The sequence below is a fragment of the Colias philodice genome, chromosome 20 (assembly GCF_061535455.1).
Source record: "Colias philodice isolate Cphi_HAF_F1 chromosome 20, ilColPhil1 Martin Lab GWU primary, whole genome shotgun sequence".
NCBI lineage: Eukaryota > Metazoa > Arthropoda > Insecta > Lepidoptera > Pieridae > Colias > Colias philodice.
In genome coordinates this window covers 6,419,326-6,436,661 of record NC_143105.1, presented here as the reverse complement: position 1 = coordinate 6,436,661, position 17,336 = coordinate 6,419,326, and the positions used below count along the sequence as shown (strand labels likewise).

General features: G+C 33.6%; 1 protein-coding gene and 1 long non-coding RNA gene across 2 annotated transcripts in view; both read right to left on the bottom strand.

The window, feature by feature from the left end:
- LOC149479524 (uncharacterized) overlaps positions 1 to 9,221 on the bottom strand; it is a 60,681-nt gene extending 51,460 nt beyond the window's left edge. Inside the window, exons 1-2 of the long non-coding RNA XR_016317237.1 lie at positions 8,670 to 9,221; positions 5,910 to 6,170 (exon numbers count right to left, since the gene is read on the bottom strand). This is a non-coding gene — a long non-coding RNA (uncharacterized LOC149479524). The remainder of the gene's footprint in view (positions 1 to 5,909; positions 6,171 to 8,669) is intronic.
- The window catches only part of klar (klarsicht), a 203,596-nt gene that overhangs the window by 115,463 nt on the left and 70,797 nt on the right, over positions 1 to 17,336 (bottom strand). The window lies entirely within an intron of this gene.

The window sequence follows — 17,336 nt, the reverse complement described above, 5'->3', positions numbered from 1 at the left end:
AATTATGCATTAAGGTGGTCTAATAAAAATGTTTCGAAAGCTAGCTCAGCCTGAGACCTGCGAGCGCAATACTGCCCACCACAATCATAAATTAAGTGACGGCATTTTAATTGGCACCGTTACATTACTTACAGTTTTAGAATAACACTAATTAAATTAAATCGAATTGTATACGTACTTAGACCCTACTAATTATTGTAGTGTACAGTGTTTTTAATAAAGGTATTGATGTCCGTGTATCTTATTTGTACCACATTAGATAGAAAAGTGTAGATTTACGAAGTACCTACTTACATGCATCGTAAGTTTAATTTAAACTGGAGAAACTTTAGAAAGATACCATCAACCATGTTACTTGAAATATAACATATCAATCACAATATTTGTGGACCACATTTGAAGCTATTTGAGTTACGTGTTTTCACTAAATCATATTTACATAGTGAAAACACGTAACTTACACCCAAAGAAAATTTCCTTCGTCTTATACAAAGTGCCCCGTCATAGAACACTGTAAGATTTATTAATTCCGACCATTGTATTTCAGCCAGAGGGTTCTGAAATAACGTGTTATTGAGATAAGATCTCAAGATACATGGTGACAGAGAATGATTGGCTGCATTATCCAATTTGCATGGAAATTGGTCCAAGCTTACGATTTACTGTTATATTCAATTGGCCGCTTATGATATTTCATGAAATGTATGTAAATATATGATTTGTGAATTGTGCCTTATTGATTAAATCAAATAACTCGTGAACTGCAACTTATTGTATTTAAGAGTACTTACAAATTATATTCGATGTCTTAAGATCTTTTACTTTGTTAAAATCAAATAAATACGTATTTACTTTACATTCAGAACAACCTTACAAAAAAACTTGTACAATTCTGTAAACAAATACGTAAGTATACCAGTTTTAAAGCATCTGCGTTCATGTTATTTATAACGGTACTCTAGATTATTGCATGAGAGCAATGACTACCAATTGCAATAAAAAACTAAATTATTTTCATGCTCATTGTGGATAAGCATTGCATATCAGTTAAAACTAGCATATTGTAAGCCCATATAAAAAATATACATTCCTCCAGGGTAAATTGAACTCTAAAACTATCACTATAAGGTCAACATAACGCGACATATATAAACCACTAAACGGTTACAACAAGTAAAACATTTATGGTAGAAGTTAATCAATTAATTGCAACGGGAAATGAGAATATAGTGGAGTAAGGAGAGGAAACTATTAACTTGTCACAGCTCTTCCCATTAACCGTAACATCGACAGGAAAGATTTATTTACAAGACGATAAAAATAGAATTAAACAGGCCAAACTATTGGAAGGGTCGTGTCTTAGTTCGTAACAAACTGAACTTTAGTTTTATTGATCTTGTCACATGTACAAATGCTTGATTCTCAGATGTAAATCGATTTGTATTGGCTAGTACTAAAAGATACAACAGGTAGTTTTGTTTTTATGCTCGGATCAACCACAAGCATTTTAAACGCTCTTTTACATAAGAGTGCTTTCTGATGGACATAAGATAGCCAGTTAATAATAAATATCATAAAAACAACCGAAAAAGTCTCATCTTTAAACATCCGCAACTAATAACCATTTACGAGACCATATAAAAAAGAACATCGCCATTTTGTCATTTAGTTTTTCGTGTTTTCCCAGTGCTCTGTTTTCAAACAACTATTAACCTGGTTCTTGATGCGTGCAACCGCTTTAAGCTCCAAAATACGAAGCGTGTCAAGAGACCATTGACAAGACAAAACAATTGAATAACAAAGGGCTAAAAGGTACCTACGCACAATTATAGTAATATTCAGAAATCGTAAGAGAAATTTACCGTGCATACATTTCGCAATTCCCTTTGTTACATTACGTTTTGTTATTCATTACATTAAATAATTTAACATGGCAAAAACGTCATGGTAACCGCATTACGTTAATCATAGCTAGAATATTTGATTTTTCCTGTTTTTCACTATAGTATAATATTATGAGTGATGCCTCAAATATAAAAAGTTACAAATTTAACTGCCTTCAGTTGGTAGGTACCTAATAATTACTATGCCCCTATTATTTTAGACGTACCTAATTGAAGTGTTTCTTTATATTCTAAACTAACATAACTACCTTAACGCATTATATTTCAATCAAACGCAGCACCGTAATGGGCCATTCTAGGGAAAACATTTTGTACAAATTAGCCAAGAGCGTCCACAAAAACTGACCTAGTCTTTATATCAAACGACTGCAACATATAACGGTAAGCTAAGATTACAATTCGCCTGAATCTACTTTCGGTGGCTTTCGTTACATTGTTACACGCTTTTTGGTTCGCAAACCGACGGATCGAATTCTTGATGATATTGATTATTACAAATATATCATTTTTCATCTCATCATTACCGCGCCTTGAATCGTTGAAGAAATAAAAGTTAAATTTGTTGTTATGCCACGATTTCATCTTGCTAATTTTATTGATAACGAAATATACAAAAAGAAGAGAGTTAAAAAAGATATCATTTAGCACTCAACAATACAAAAAAAAAAACATTGATCTCCAATCAATACCTATTATCGAAGTTAAAATTTAATTTACATAACAATCACGTAATAAATTGGGCCGTGTCAAATGCGAATTAACGGGCGAAACAAAATAAAGCTAGATGCAAATCGCAACACTGATATTTCGAAATACAACAGCTTGCTGAGGAGAGTAAACATTAGTCGACCACCTCATTTTATTATATTTTAATGTTGTCACTTTATTATTTTTTAATGTTGTCAAAATTAGTTCCGTTCGTTTGCGCAATTTTTATTTGCATTTTTTTTCCTTTCGACCAGTAGGTGTGTATCTACTTATTGGTCTTTAAAGAGATTGCATAACATTTATTGATTGGTTCCTTCTCTGCTCTGTAATGTTAATATAATAAGAAAAGGTGTTAGATGCAAAAGGCAAAACAAGACAGATCGCAAAGTGAGCGTACTATGTAGAGCGTGAACAATTATTGCAGCGTTGAGCGTTCATACTTTAGGAAGTCGACTTCAATAGTTTCTCTAATAATAATCAAAATTTAAGTGAATTTTTAACAATTTTTGAGATAATTAAATTATACTGGAAACTTCTTTATTTTCTAAGTTGAAAACTTGGCATTATTTACTTTTTGAAGTATGTATCGCTTACCAATTATAGTGCTAGCTAAGCTTTTAAAATCTTTTGTTTACATTTCACAATTTAAGTGAAACTCGAGATAATAAAATTAGTCACATCATCATTCTGCCAAATCTTTATTATACCTTATTGGGTCATTTTTAAAATGTTCTTACCGGAAGACACATAATCTTAATATTTGCATAGATCATATCAAACAACACTTGTTTCACATTAAAATTTAGATATTATGTGTATCAAAATTTACATTTTACATAATAACAAACATACATTAAGATTATCACTATTTGAATACATAAAAAAAACTGGGACATACAGATCGTTGAATGATTCCACGAATATTATAAATCCGAAAGTTAGTACGGATGGGTAATTAAAATTGTGAAGATGTCGGTTGTTGAATAAAATATGCACTGCTTAATAGCGAGTACAATTATCGACATATCCAACAAGATAGTTATAATATATAATGTAAATTTTATATTAAAAAAGTTTATATCTTAATCTTCAAGCATTACTTATATGTACAATGCAAACGATAAATTCCTTCATATTTTAAAATATGTTAAATATTAAGTTCCTGCTAAAAATTAAATAATTAGTCAACCGTACTTGAAAAATCCACACAAGAGAGAAACTCTTTCTTATATCCGGGTATATACTGAAAAATAAATGGCATCCATTTTTTATTCAAACTGTTACATTATACAGTGTGTTATTACTTATTATATCACCGTTACGTTACAAGCATCGAATTTAATTGTTAACTTTAAATTAATAAGGTGCTAGGTTTACCATACTTTATTTTGAACTAGTTGTCAACTGCTATACTTTCCAATTTTCTTTAGAATTTTTACATATATTATAAGACAATCCGACAAAACAATCATTGAAAACTGTGGGTTTAACTCACACTATTGGGCAGGAAGAGATGAAAGTATGTATAATATTTAAAAAATACGCGATTTACTGTTGGTTCTAAGTTACACCTAGAGGATTTTATGGAATAAATATATAATACAATAGAGACAATAATATATAATTATCTATAGTTAAACTACATAAACAATTCTCTCAGCCGAGTGAGACCATCGAGCGCGATATAACCATCATAAAACTTCAAACTAATAAGGTTAGAAAGTCAAGTATCGTTTTTGAGTAATCATTAAGAAAACGGTCAGTATTTAACTTAATAGCCGCAATAACTAGCACAGTAGTCACTATAAAACGTTTGCTTATTACCGACCGATCAAATCTGAAACCGGATCTTTAACTATTTTTTGTACAAAAATTTCCAGTGTATTTTTATTATTAAATTTTTAGAAGACAGTGGAATAAAGAGACACAAATGTACAAAATAATTTGGAAAATCCAAAAGTGCACGCCTCATAATTTTTTTTAAATAAATATTTATTAATTATTATTTTTGTTTATTTAATAACAATTAAACCACATCGAATCAGACCCTGAAAAATGAAAGGGTTCTATTCCTGAGCATACTCAAGCGTAAGAGAAAAAAAAAGACTCGATTAGTAAAGTATTTCGGTCGCTATCGTGTTAACAAGAAAAAGGATCCGCACATACAGACACACGGACGTCCAAGACAGAACTTTTTTAAACTGTTTTTTAACTAGTTTAAATAACAAAAATGACATCAAAAATATCATGAACGTTAAAAATAGTGTTTTTTCTTAATATGTGTGTGTATGTATTATCTTACAAGTGCAATGTATGATACATAAAGACATTTTAAGTTTGAAAAATCAGATGTTTTGCGCGAAGTGACAGTAGTACCCACCTCAACGCTTCGCTTATGAGGCGTGCAATATAGTAGTACCCTTATGCAAGCACAGATAAATATCATTGTGCTAGTAAAACTATTGTTTTTTAGTACAGCAGGTAGTACAAGCGTCTAAGAGAGGATTATACCCGGGGCAGGTGTAAGTCCAAGATCCTGAGGCTCGATCTTGTTTACAATCTTTTATTTGACTTATAAAAATGGTGTCTAGTGAGACTATTTTACAACTGAGCTGGTCATAACAATACATACTATTATTTTTTCAAATTTCCTAATTTCACAAAAGTAAAAAGTTTAGATAGAAGTTATAAAGACGATTATGCAGTGGATATGAGTATTGAAATGTTCTTTTATAACTCAACAGTCTCAACGTGGTGTATATGACCCACTTTTAACTCGTTAAGTTAATTTGTAATGGCCAATCATGATCAGCGATTTAAAACTGTTTGTAAAGTAAATTGTACATTAGCGGTGTTTGAATCAAAATAATACACACTACTTATTTAGATTTTGGAAATAAATACTTTTTCTTTTAATTACATTACAGTCATTTTATGACCATCGAAAGGGCTCTCGCGAATAGCTATTTTTTTATGTTGCAAAATTGAACATTTGAGAAGTAGGTACCTATGTATTAAGATTAGATATAGGTATTAGGTAGATAGATTGTTTTGAAATTTGATGATGAGATAAAACGTGGTGCTTTAGCAATCAAATCGTGCGTGTTTCAATTAATGTAACCTCATCTTCAGCAAAATATTGCACACATTCGTTGTATGTTATTTTCCTCTTAAATTTATTAATTAAGAATCTTCAGCATCTTCCAAAATTACGCAAGAGTTTGCTTTCGCATCCGAAAAATATAAAAGCAAACTCTTACGTCATCAACGACAAAAGAAAAAATCTTCCAAACATACCTTAATTTATGTATTAACTGGCGTTACGTAGAAAAGAAGCAATCCAAATTCATGAGATGCGGTCGGCGTATAACAATCCAGGACAGTCAGATTCACGTTTTCAAATTTATCTCAAAAAATATAACTGGTTGCTTGCTTGTACTTATGTTACTACTTTAAGAGCACTTTATATCACTAGCGTTATGTTTGTTCGTCTACAATCGGAATGCGTTCGTGTCTTTTTGGTATCCAAATGGTTTAGATGTCAAACATGCAGGGAAACTATAAAAAAAAACTTGTTAAAATTCAATAGGTCCATGCGCTCAATGAAGCCAAACATTCCTTGGTCATAAAACATTTTTAATAGGGCTGGTCCACACCATAACATAAACTATGCTACATGCGGGCGTCTTAAATAGACACAATTTTATGTGCCTTTAATCGTCTAATACTGCTCAAAGTAAATTCTATCAGGAAATGTAATTAATAAAAGCGGAATATTGTTACGTGCAAATTAGGGATGTAACGATACATGATTTTGCCGATACGATACCGATACCGATATTTGTAGTAATGTATCGGCGATACCGATACCGATACCGATATCGATGGCTTGGTAGAAAAATAAATAGTGAATTATGCATAAAAAGTTGCCAACATTTAACAGAGACAACTGTTAATCGTATTCTTTTAAATAAAAATGCCAAATCAAAAAACAACAAAACCATTTATTTTAGTATTATTATTTTACGAAGTCAGTTAAACTTTAAGTAATACACATACAATCACTACCTAATAAAAGTTTACTATAATGGTAGAGTTTTTTCAGAAAACAAAGTGCGCACGCGCGGGCGGCCTCCCGCATCGTTCATTGGGCGCGGATATTTGAATTATTTGATATCAAAAAAATTGGTTGTTTGTAAAGTAGGTTTACGATCGAGATGTTTACGTGATAACATAATGCAGTGGCAGCGCTCGAGATGAAACGGGAGATCGGTCCGTCTCTCTCTCGTTATACCTGCGATCGCGCTCGTGAGGTTTTGGTGTGACACAAGTTTATGAACATGTCACCCGACTAAAACGATTTTAAAAACGTTATCACGTTAAAAATTAAAAAGATTCAAAATTATTTATTTCTTTCCTTTACATAAACAAATTTGTGATTGGAACACTCCTAGTAAGCAAATAAAATGCTTGTGTCAGGAGGTTCCGCTCTTCCTTAACACTATTACAGAAACAGAAATAAAACAATATGAATGAATACAATGCAAAAACATAAAAGAAAAGAAAGAATTTAATAAAAAAATATCGGTATCGGTTGATTTATTATCGGCGATACCGATATATCGGCTTGCCGATATATCGGCCGATATATCGGTATCGGTATCGGTATCGTTACATCCCTAGTGCAAATAATACCGTAAGACCATCGTAAAAAGAGATTTCTATCGCGCTCTAGATTAAAAATAAATTAAAGCGAAGAATAATCCGCAAGTTATTATCATATGAATAGACCGAGATGATGATCAAACTATAAAGTATTATAACAAACACATGCAAAGTTAGTACTGTAAACTTTTTCACACCAATCAAATGTTATTAAGCTGATGATTCATACAAGAACAAGAACAGCTTGCATCAACATATCTGCTCGCTCCGCTATTAACCGTTCGTTCAACAGGCGCAATTATAATTTGAACATTTTCAAACGCTCTTTTTCAAACGCAACATCTGTCCGTTGACCTTTCATATTCTATTTTCCATTCAGTTTCTTATTGCCATGCCTTTGGAAGCTTGCCATTATTTTTCTACCAAATTGACATTTTGTGGATATAGAGTATGTTAATCAGAGGAAACGTCGGATTAGTAGCACCACGGCGAGGTAATAGAATTTAGACAAAAACATCTCAATTGTTAAATCTGAATTGGGCAATTTAGAACTCAATCGGGTTTCTCGGAACGCCTTCGACTCGGCAAAAACTGAGAAATGAAATCACGTTCGCTAAATGTAACCATGCGCAACAAGTGGCGAGTAAAATGTATGCAAGTTTACGAGACATTCACAGATTAGTGTAAGCGGCGACGTATCGTCGGATATTTATTTGCATTCGATAGGAAAGTGAAAGATAAGGCTTCGTTGCAAGCAATTAATAGGCCAATAAATTATGAGGCGCCACTTCAACCATTATCTTAGCTAATAGTGAGAAATAAATGAATGCACACAAATAAAACCGGCATTCAACCCAAGAAATTTTACGTAATATTGGAATAAATATGTCAATCGAAATCAGTTAACTATAAAAGGTGGTCAAAGGACTCGATTGACCTCGAAACAGAAAGGCGCAGACTACGATAGCAATAATGGTCAAGGTAAATAAGTAACGATTTAATCAGTTTTACAGACTATGAAAATGCATCGCACGACTCATAATTCACAAACGATAAAATCCTTTGAAAGCTGATAAGAATGATAACAATAGAATTACTGCGGTGCATTAATTCGTACTGTAGCATATGTTTTATGAACAATGCTATATACAAACACACGTAGCCTTGACTGAAACTCGCAAGGGAACATCGAAATTCGTTTAAATACAGACGCCCGCATAAGTAACTCAGGATAACCACAACCGAACCAGCCTCACTCGCAAACTGGTTTTGTGCACTATTATTATTAAGGCTCGTGCCAATATACGGGGCAAACGTGCACCGGAATACCACTGTTACTAACAAACCCTTAGAAAAGCACAAAAAGTACAAAATAATAAGATCTGTTTATACCAAAAAGACACAAAACAAAAGCTTCAAAGAACACAGAAACTCTTCATTCGTTTTAAATCCAACGTTTAAAAATCATGCTGTATCACACTTGTTAAGGCACTGTTTATTTATAAGATTTTAGTAGAAAAAAGTTATAAAAATGTTTTTAAAAAATCACGAGTTGAGCGTAACGGACTGTCTGCACTAGTCAGCCATGCGCAAAGCCGGCGACTTGCAAACTGTTCGTTTCGTTTCGTGTTCCAGCGGCCACGCGGGCGCCCTACCTACCCGTCTCCCTCACCATACCGAAACACGCAGCGAATGAAAGAGACGACAGCTGGTCGCACGATATATCGCCTTATCGAGGGATAAACTTTACGACGCGAATAGTATTCCGAACGTTAGACACAAGTGATAATTTTTGTTTAGCTGTGTTTATCCGTTATTTTAAAATAGTTAGTCTGCTCTGTGGTCTGGTTCTTACCTCGGTCAATCGGAAAACATAGGAATACAGCCTTATGTTTTATAAGACAACGAAAACAACTTATCACAAGTTGGTACATCATTTCTCCTAAAAATAATTATTCTGGAGTGTTCACGATGAAAACAGAAGGTTTCTGAGCGACTGTCTACCAAAAATTGATCAAAAAAATCCCTAAATGAAGAATTTTGTACAAAATTAATTTAATCAATGACACTTTGGAAGACTTACAAGTAACCATGGACGTATAAAAAAAGACGGACGCCGTATTACGAACAAACAACGTGAAGCCACCATAGTAAGCTAGCGATCGTGTAAAGACAATAAACACGCACACACTCTCACCATAGTAAGCTAGTCGGCCGCCATTACGTCGTGAACTACCGACTGATTAACTGCGTCACTGTTTCACAAAAAATATTTAAAATGCCGTCTTGCGTGGTTAAATGGTGTCGCAACAGTACAATTTTAAATAACAAAACACAAGGGATTACATTCCACAGGGAAGCAAGTTATTTCTTTTATGTTTTAATGACAAAATTATTACGGCAAAATTTATAGAAAAAAATACAGCCGCCATTGTCATCAGGACAGCTGTTGCCATGGCAACATGGCACACACACATGGATGTTTCGCCGCCATTACTGGGCTTCACTCAATGTTTAGGCGATATACCGTCCGTCTTTTTTTATACGTCCATGCAAGTAACAAAGAGACAAGATTGCGCAGTCCCCAAAAGGACAAAAGTACCTATCACATACATCTGGATAATTATCACAACCCTACAACTGTTGCATGAATTTTCCAATACCATTAATAGATGGTTTTGCAACGTTCTTCAGTGATTCTGTGAGTGGCCGTTCCTTCGAATTGGCCTCAATTCGGTGCTATCTAAAGAGATCTCGAATCGATCATATCGCATATCAAATATGACATCCCGAACCCACTTAAAATGTATCGTAATAGCGTTACGGCAAAAATTTCCAATCCCTTTACCTACTTGTAATTTGGGCACAAGCTACAAACAATAGTGAAACTTTAAGCAGCATAACAAATTGAAGAGACGCGAGAATGCAAATAATACATTCGATTAGGTACTTTGTGAAAAGAACATTTAGCAGGTATAGTAATAAATGCAGGAATACCCAATGAATATGTATCTATTCTTTTAAGGGTAATTTCTTTTAATGAAAAAATGGAACTTACTACAACTGGACTTCATCTAAATGTAGCAAAAGAAGCACAAGATATTGATAGATAGATAGACCGTAATACTTTAGTAGGTATTAGTAGTAGTAGTGATTAGTATCACTGCCGATCAATAAGGAGCGTATCGTTAATTGCGTCAAACAAATACATTTCGTAATCACTATAATGAGCTGTCACTTCCGTAACAGGAAAGATTTGCAATCGGAAACAATTTCGTGAACAATACTTGTGTCACTTAACGGATTGATAACCCCGGATACGATATATTTTTACTTTTTGTTGTTATTCTCTTAATCTGTATCGAATTCTGCATAGGCGTGAACACTAAGTATTAAAACATCAGAATTTACTGAACCTTAACAAAACACGAAATGCACGTGTAATTCTTGCGATTGTAAATATCTAGAACATTGATGGTACACATAGAGGAAGTAGCAAAAATAACCTAAAGCAAGGAAGCGCAATGCACAATTACGTATTACATAAACAAAATTCTAAGGAAATAATGACAATATGGAACAAAGAAAAAACACCTCTGGACAATCGATGTTCGCTTTCTCCACTTATACATCAGAACATAGGAAATAACATAATCTCTTGGAATGCGGCGACTACAGTACTAATAGTTAATCGATATGCAAGTCGAAGATAAACGCAATTGCACAATAATATAGCGGCGTTATCATTGATATATATGTGAGCTGTAATATTTTTATAGGTGAGCAATTGTGATAACGTGTATCGAATTCCCTGATATTTAGGTACCTACACAAAATTTACAAAAAAAGCTTTCTATGATACTTTCGTGACGAACAAACACGCTTTTGAATGATGTGTGATGAAATAGTGATGTTCAAAATAATTTCAGTAGTCAGTACTGTGTGTCAGCAATCAGTGAGTTTTTTGGTAGTCAAAGCAGCATTCAAGCAAAACGTAGACGATTCACAGAAAACCCTAAAGCAGGACGTTAAAATTCCATGTCCTAAACATGAATAATTGAAGACGACGAACCTTTTGTTTAAGGACTCGTTGCTCGGTGGTACATCATATTGAAAACACTGCTTTCTAGCAACAGAATCAAAACAATCCCAGTACAAAAGATTGATCGACGAAATCTGGATCGAGGAAGACAATGAAATGAACTGATTTACTGAAGACTTTCACTCGGCCCTTCGATTTCATATACCGGCAAGCAATTAGGGACATTTCTCTTTTTTGTCTGTCCATCAAATTTCGGCACGTCCTTAACTTAACAAAGAAGTCGAAAAAGTTGCCATGCTAAAATTAGTTTTTTGTTAAATAAGAAGGGAAATTTAAAGTACTTCTTTATAATATAGTTTATATGGGGTATAGCCTTTTTATTAATATTTTTATGGGCAAGGTCAGCATAAAAAGAGCCGCACATTCAGATTCGTGTTGTTAACTTTTTGTATCGTTCTCATGTCATCATAATTATGCACAAAGTGTCGTTCCTCCAAAACTCCGAGAAAAGCGAAAGCTTTGTGTTGCAATGGTAAATGTTCTTAACTTTTTATCTATAATACAACTTACAGAAGTAATGGTTTTTTAATAGCTAACACTTACTAGAAATGTTAAAATAACAATTTTTTGTAAAGGAAAACTCTTATGAGTTATGATGATCCAGAAATAGCATAAAATATAGCATAGGCTTAACCTCTTGTTTATATATCCGATTAAACATGTCTGCTTAAAACTTTTAGTAATTCGGAATGGTGGTAACAAATTAAAACGATTAAAATAAGAACCAGATATTTTTCTAAGCGTTATTTACTGAAACAACGATGAAATAAAATCTAACCTCAATGGAAAATCGAACTTGTTAACCAATCTTAATTTCGGACTCAATAAAAGCGATCCCAACAGTTTAAGGCTGTACTCACTATCCTTCCTCAGAGAGAGCAACAGACTTTATCAGTTCATTTGTATCGAGTTACAATTACGCTACGCTTCCCGGTGCGAACGCGTTGCGTGGGCGCATTTCCGTATTGCGGGTAGATGGCTGATGCGCAAACGGTATTGTGGATTGGGTCATGGGTGTGTGCAATCACTCTTATTACTACTATGTACTATGAGTGCAGAAGCACTCATAGTACTTTTTGCAAAACCACGCTTGACTGGAAAATCTTATATATAAAATTCTCGTGTCACAATGTTAGTCTGCATACTCCTGCGAAACGGGTGGACCGATTCTCATGAAATTTTCTGTGCATATCGGGAAAGTCTGAGAATCGGCCAACATCTATTTTTCATATGTACCACGGGCGAAGCCGGGGCGGGCCGCTAGTATATATAATAGAATTGAATTACCGAGTTCTTATTGAAATTGCTGACAGCAGGATTCCTTTCATCGTTGGTTGGAGAGGACGTGTACATAAAAATAGCTAAATAGGAATTCAAACCACCCGATAATTTTACTTCGATGATTATTAACAATTAAAATAAGATGGATGTGATTATAGCCCTCTAGTAAGGTTTGGAAAGAAAGATGAACAGTACGTTTTATTGCGTAATAGTTATCAGTTACACGTGTATAAATCTCTGTAATATTTCAATGAACCTATTTTCAATGTCCTATTACAAGGTCCCCACTTTGGGGATATGCCAATATTTCAAGGAAGTGACGGCAATCTTACAAAAAGTGGTTTCATACTATTTTAAAAGTTATATCACATCATCGGTATAACAAGAACAACATGTAAATCTGATAATACCATAACCACAAATGGAAACGCAATTCGATTTAGCATGTTTCATTTCGTAAAATGGGCATAGCTAACTAGATAATAAATAATAACTTAGATACCGTAACAGCCATTAAATCAGAGTTGAGCAGAGCCTGCAATCGCAACTGGCATTATTTACGTGGCGCATCTGCCTCGATGCAACGCGCCTACGCACAACCACCTACGTGTGCCCTAATGACTGTGCAATATTACTTCAGATCCAACGTCGAGCGTATATAATTCTGATTTGAGATAAATTGAACGGTCTAAGTACTTTCGGTAGTTCAACAATAATTACAGTCAGCAAAGGCAATTGTGAAACAGACGATGACGAAATCGTAGCTAAAGACGTTATATGCGATTATAGAATCAAAGATACATATCGGAATTACGAGTGTTTTTCGCTTGTATAGCACTTAAGATACAATTTAGATTGTAGATAAAGCAGGAGACACAAAATTGGTTACCGCAATTCGATGTTGAGTGTTAAATGTACAAGAGTGAATAATCCACAGTAATTGACAAAATGCTAACAAAAAATATTTTTTCCTAATCTTAGCTTTCTAAACAATGTAATGGCTAAAGCAAATATTATCTGATTGATTTATTTTTGTAAAGGTTTCTAAAATAAATCCACGAAGGCTATTTTGATAACCTGAATTACGGAATCTTTTTCTTCTATCGCAGTCATATGCCAATTTCTAAATCACAAACTATAATAATGTACTATATTCACGTAAACTATAAGCCCAAGAATATGCCTCGGGTTATCTCGTAATCCTAATATGTGAAACGAACCATGAAGGCTTTTACGTTTTGTTAGGCAAGGTGTTTGCAATCGTGACAAAAACTCTAAATTGCCGACGAGGATTTGTGACAATCGTTATCGACTGGTCACAAAAACGATGCAATATAAGCTAAGTATTGCATGCATAATGTCAACGTTATAAAGATTCTAATGTTATGGAAAGAAATATGTGCAACAAAAATATAACGATAGGTACTTAATATCGAAAGCTGTTACTGAAATCAAAACTTTATCTCTAAAGATAAGGTTCATTATAATAACCATGTAACCAATTTCCGTCAAGAAAAGCGAAACCATTTCAACTTTGCCATTCCAATTATGATTTAATATCTACCATAGAACAGTTCCTATGAACGCTAATGACTATCCAATACGAATCGCCCGAGGCAATTAGTTAATACATGAATATCTGACCTTAGTTACTTTCGCTATCTGCATGTAAATCTCGTAAGTACGAGATTAAATAAACAGCAATCTAGCGTTTGACTCCTGACCCTAGAGCCTACAGCGAGAGCCATAATGTATATAAGAAATACCTCATTGAAAGCGGAAGAGTACGGTACGAATAGATCGATAGTGCCATGTGACGTCACGGTACGGTGAGTCGCCAATCAGTCGTGAAGCCGGTGCCCGTGTGGCTGAAGGCACAGGTGGTGGAGAGGAAATCGATTCATAGAACAGTGTGAACACGTTTTTTTTTTTTTTCAATATAACGTAAACGGTGACGAAAGCTTTAAGGCTTTAAATAACTATATGACTCAAGACTTCCATTTGAAGTGGCAACCTGTTAAAGCATAATGTTCCTGAAAATTTCCCTCGTTTTTTATTCCTACTACTATATCACTGACCCAAAGAACTTTCTTTAGTTTGTATCCAGAAAGCCTTTTATGATATAGGCCACACATTAGCAAAACTTGATCAGGACCCCAAACCGCTGCAAATTCGGCCTACTTTTATAAGCAATCTCGTGTCATAACTGTTATAATCAATTAATTGGTAGTGTATTGCAATTTGCAACTTTCCCACAGTGGGCGATTAGTTAATAGCTTCATAATCGCTAATCGGCTGTAGCTTAAGTGTAGCCTAATAACAGCGATTAAAGATCATACATCCGGCAATATAAAGAGGATTAACACAGGCTCGCTGGGTAAATTGCGTTAATAAGATTTGCTATAAATATCTATGCGAACATTATGCTTTATTTGGCATGTTATTATAATATATGATGTTACATATGTATTTTGTAAAATTGTAAAACTGACATGATTTAAAAGAGCAACTATGGAGTTTCTTGCCGGTTCTTCTCCGTAGATACTGCTTTCCGAATCGGTGGTAAATTTTAAAATATGTAATGACGTTTCAAAAGTGCTTCTATAAGAAGTCTAATTGAATAAATAAATGTTTGAGTTTGAGTTTGAGTATATTAATGCACCATTCGATACTAGAAGTATTAGATCTAATTGCAAATAAGAGTACAGCGACGCGTTTAGAGTATTTTACGAGTTGAGCGGCGATATTACGAAGCATTTCGAATGAATATTACTAAAAAGTAATGTAACAATTTTAATAATTACTGTTTCCTATCCATATTAAAGTTGAAAAATAATAGAACAAGTTATCGTTTACTGATTTTGCACGCCTCATAAGCGAAGCGTTGAGGTGGGTACTACTGTCACTTCGCGCAAAACATCTGATTTTTCAAACTTAAAATGTCTTTATGTATCATACATTGCACTTGTAAGATAATACATACACACACATATTAAGAAAAAACACTATTTTTAACGTTCATGATATTTTTGATGTCATTTTTGTTATTTAAACTAGTTAAAAAACAGTTTAAAAAAGTTCTGTCTTGGACGTCCGTGTGTCTGTATGTGCGGATCCTTTTTCTTGTTAACACGATAGCGACCGAAATACTTTACTAATCGAGTCTTTTTTTTTCTCTTACGCTTGAGTATGCTCAGGAATAGAACCCTTTCATTTTTCAGGGTCTGATTCGATGTGGTTTAATTGTTATTAAATAAACAAAAATAATAATTAATAAATATTTATTAAAAAAAATTATGAGGCGTGCACTTTTGGATTTTCCAAATTATTTCAATAATATATTGTGGCACTTTCAAAATAATATCTCAACATAAAATTATCTAATATTATTATCATAGTCACACACACCTTAGTGTGTTTATCAAGACGAAAATTATAATGTTTTCCGGATCCGTTCGCACCCTAATTATTTATTTCCAACAATAATCAATATTAATCAAATGGCGCGTGACCAGCAGGCAGCAGCTGGTTTTAATAACTACCTTGGAATGTCCCCGTTATTACCCTTTGGCATATAATATGTATAGGTAGTGCGACATAGTTGAAACAATAAAACTATAATTCGAAGAAAAAGTTTATCGACACAACAAACGAATGTAATTCATCCTACTAATATTATAAACGCAAAAGTTTGTAAGAATGTATATTTGTTACTCTTTCACGAACGGATTTGGACGAAACTTGACAGTAAGTTATACATCAGAATAATATAGAAATATGTATACATAATTTTGCCCGCGCTTGGAATCCGACAGGGTAGCTACCTAGTTAATTATAAAAACGATGACGACTTGAAGTTTAAAAATCGTCAACCAATAAAAATAGCACAGTACCAAAATATCCAAGAACTACTTATCAATTCAATTCAATTTTCAATAAGATGACGTTCATAAAAGTGACACAGATAAAAAATATCATCTTATGCAACAAACACTTTCCACTACAATGACGGATCGTTTCCCAAGAGAAAACATATTGTTTCCGATAAACTTCGATAGCATCGATGCGAGATTAACATCTCCTAGTAATGCTTGAAACAAACGAATATAAGTTGCAACTATGGAAACATGTAGATTTTGATTTGATACAGCTTCAATAATACAAAGTTGAATAAAATTTTCCTAATGATAGATGAAAAGGTTGTATTTCGGCTATAATTTGGATAATTCAATAGGCAATTTGAACAATTCTCTGATCGTCATTTGCAATATTAAAAAGGTAAAGAAGAAGGAAAGACATACTGTATACAATATATGCACATTAATAACACTTCCCATTGCTTGGTTGGTATGAATGCGTTTATATCTTACCGACTATATGATATTGCGAGATGCGACATACCTGTAACAAATAAAACAGATATTTAATATACTGACAAAACAGGTTATCTTCAAACAGATTGAGAAAACACAAGTACACAATTTTCAAATCACATAACAAATATTGATCTTATCAAAAAGATGATACAATACGCTAGGTTTGAGTACAGTTATTATAAATAAGTAATATTGTATTTAGAATTGTCTTTACTTATATTACTTTTGCATACTTATATAAGACTAGTTTTCCGCCCGCGGCTTCGCCCGCGTTTTCAAAGAAAATCCCGTTCCCGTAGG